Raw genomic sequence first — 3,898 nt, 5'->3', positions numbered from 1 at the left:
TCTATGAATGGAGCTATTGTTCAACTTTGAGGCATTAAAGGGACACTGATGGCAAGCTGAAGTTGACCTGTGATGATGAAGTTCCGCATCCTAACCACAAAGACGACACTTTTTCTGAAAGTGGAGCTTTATAAGCCAGAGAAAGCAAAACATACAATTTTCATCAGCACCGGCTGATTTCGGAAGCAAATTGCGATGCGCTGACTCCGTTTTTTTTTTGGCACAGATTCCAGAGGCTAGGCTGAACTGCTATTCACCTCAGAACGGTTATCATGGAGTCCTTTGTGTAGACTTCATGAGTTCAAAGCGAGTGGCGGGAAAATTTTTAAATGTAATTTTTGCGCCAATAATTGTGTTGATGGCCTTTGCGCTGCTGTTAAAAACCGGGATAGCAGTATGGTATCCCATAAAACTAGGTTCAGGACTTGCAGGAAGTGGTTTATCACATTCCGCTAGCTTGTGCAAGAAACTACTTCAGGGATATGTGCAGGTGTCTTTAATGTGTCCCTGAGTGAGCACTAACTCGTTAGGGGGAAGGCAGCTTCTAATCTGGCACTACAGTGCCAATGTCGTGAGTGTAAATCATAAGATGACCCATCAGTGTGTACGCCTGATTTCTGTGACACTTCAGTGGTGTATAGAAGTGGTAAACAAATCTGTAAGGTATTTGATGCATATCTCCAAGGCAACGGCTGTATGAGTAGCGAAGCCATTAGTCAATCTTCAACGGAAAGAATTTTCTCTTTTAGATGACGTGCTTGTATATCAGTGACAGTTATTTGTTGTCCTGCCTTTCGCTGGTGTGGGTCATGTGTGGCGCATCTTCATGCGAGCCTTCTTTTCCTTTACAAAAAATTCAATTGAGTCGAACCTGTTTTCTTCTCTTTTCCTGTGTTGCATCTTTTGGCTGGTTTTAAATCTGTAACTGAGCTCAGACCGTGATAATTACAGCCGGTAAACAGGGCTACTGAATGTGAGCTTAGCGTACATGAGTACTGTATGTGTGAAAGTGCAGTGTACAATATTCAGAAATGCTTGATAGCCTTACAAGAATCTAAAATTTTGTTGGAATTCCTATTTGTTCTCTGTTCAAGTGTCGAGAGTTTTTCCGCTTCATCGTGTGATTAGAGCCACTTTGGTACTTAAGCTGAAATCTTTTCTTTAGCCTGCATGTTTCTCACTTTTGGGGCAGAAACGTGGGGGCTAATGAAGAGAGTTCAGCTTAAAAGAGTATAGACACCTAATCTTGGTGGCATGTTTTCTTCTCTATAATGATGCGGAAGACACTACTATGCATGAATCACCATCTGGTATTCGCGTGAGACCGCTAAATAATTTATAATCAACTTTTTCTGCCATCCTGTTTCGGTGAACAATTTGACTATGGCTATGACATCAAAGAGAGGTTATAGGTCACGTGAGGCGTGGAAAAGTGCACTTATAATCGCTGCTTCATCATTTTAATTCGCTACAGCGTACGCCAGCATTCCTTAAGAGCCAGAAGTACCAATTGTATTGCAGTTTTTCATGCCTCACATGACCAATAACCTCGCTTTGACGTCACAGCCATCATTCAGCTGTCGAAACCGAAACAAATACAGCAGGAGAAAGAAATTTGATTATAAATTATTTAGCGGTCATAGGAGGATGCCGTGTGGTAATCCGTGTATAATACTTTATGCCTTACTACAAAGAAAAAAACACGTGCCAAACGATAAGGACAGCAAAGTGAGCTATGGAAAGAAAAATGATAAGTCTAACATTAAGAGACCGAAAGGGGGCGGAGTGGGTGAGGGAACAAACGCGGGTTAATGACATGCTACTTGAAATTAAGAGGAAGAAATGGGCCTGGGCGGGGCTTGTAATGGGAAGGCAACATAACCGCTGGTCCTTAAGGGTAATGGAGTGGATTCCAAGAGAAGGCAAGCACAGCAGGGGGCGGCAGAAAGTTAGATGGGCGGATGAGATTAAGAAGTTCGCGGGGACATGGTGGCCACACCTAGCAAAGGACAGGGTTAATGTGGAGACATGGGTGAGTCCTTTGCCCTGCAGTGGGCCTAGTCAGGCTGATGATGATGGTATGTGTCGCACCTGCTGCTTCGTGCTATCAGCTGGCCCATGCTTGGCCGACCAGACTAGCCAAATTTGTGATGTGGGTTTTCTATTGCACCTGCATTTGTGTACACAGAGGACTTGAATGGTAGCAGGGGATGCTGTGCATGTGTTCACGTCACAGCACACATGACCCACACTGAAAGCTTCTCTGCCTTTAGTAAGACAGCTGCATCAGTCTGGGGCATAACGTATCCCAGTGCTAGAGTATGAGTAAATTGCTGTGGAATTTTAATCTGGTATCAGGTAGCATAGCGCAAAAGAAGGCTAGCGCGGCTGCCTAATATTCTCTTGGGTAGCTGTGTTGGATTTTCAGTGCCTGTTAGTGTAATCCGTGAAAGTTCACTGTAACCCATTCGTTTCGATGTAAATTAGGAAGTCCTTAGAGCCCTGTACTTTTTAATGATAATAACAAGGTAATGCAGTAATTCAATTGTACCTGTTCTCTTTCAACACAGTAAAGTGCTGCTGGGTCGAGATCACAGTTTTACTTTGTAGGTGTGCTTAGGCTGTCATCATCATCAGCAGCAGCAGCAGCAGCCTGACTACACCCACTGCAGGGCAAAGGACTCTCCCATGTCTAACCCTTTCCTTTGCCACTTGCGGCCACTGTATCCCCACAAACTTCTTAATCTCATCCACCCACCATTTTTTCCTGTGTGCGTGTCTTTTCGCCATTCTGAAATTCTATCATACAAATGGATTGATGCATGTAGTGTCAGGTGCGTAATGTGATACCACCAGCTCACCCCAAGCTGTGCTCAGATTTGCCTCATTGCTGCTGGAGCAATAAGGCAGGCTTGAGGCTGAGTGGTGCAAAAACATGATTTTTCAAGAATGTCTTTGTGGAAATTGCAATTAATCATGTGAATTTGCTTTCATTTTAGGAGCTGCACACAAGCTGTGCGCCTTTCCATGCTGATCATGCTGGCCAGGTACGCTTATGGTTACATTACTAGGTTGTTTTCATAATGGCAGTTGTGGATTTCTGTGTGGTTTTAAAACATAAATTGTATAAGTATTTGGCCTGCCACAAACGTATAGTGGTGCATTCAAGGCCAGTGTTACAAAGGGATGTTTTGATTGCTGCAAGAACTTGAAGGCCCCTGTGTGGTCACTGTGGAAGGCCCCCTCCCTACTTAGGAATTGCTATTTGGGTTACTCAGTCAATTGGCAGAGGAATAGTGTATAGAGATAAGGGATGGAAGAATGCTTCCAACTAAAGAAAAAAATCCAGCAATCATAGAAGCAGAAGTACAAAAATGGCAAGGCTTTCTCTAATTTACATAGAATCTTTTTCACTTAGACTTCTTATTGCATACAACGGCTGATGCTTGGCTTACACACATATTTTCTTTAGGTATGCAGTAGGTCTCACATTCTTGTATGATATGGTCACGGTGCCAAAAAATGATCGTGGTGTTAGAAAACTCGGAATATAGAGGAATTTTATTGCTGACCTTATGGAGAACTATGGTATTTAAGGCAGACAGCTGGGCTAGTTGGTGTTTAGATTGAGAGGACATAGTAGTAGCGCTTAAAAAACAAGGACGACAGGGTAGAGAAAGACAGCACAGGCGCTAGACATCAACTGTGCTGTCTTTCTCTACCCTGTCGTCCTTGTTTTTTAAGCGCTACTACTATGTCCTCTCAATCAGAACTATGGTAGCTGTGCAGTCGTTATAAATATCTTCCAATATTTTCACATAACACTCTTCTACACCCTGATTCCACAATGCCTGCATGACAGCTGTGGTTCCACCGAGTCAATTGCTGTCTGGTAGTC

The sequence above is a fragment of the Amblyomma mixtum genome, chromosome 6 (assembly GCF_055824585.1).
Source record: "Amblyomma mixtum isolate Tamu chromosome 6, ASM5582458v1, whole genome shotgun sequence".
Classification (NCBI taxonomy): domain Eukaryota; kingdom Metazoa; phylum Arthropoda; class Arachnida; order Ixodida; family Ixodidae; genus Amblyomma; species Amblyomma mixtum.
The sequence above is the reverse complement of the archived record's forward strand: the minus strand, read 5'-3'. Positions refer to the sequence as shown.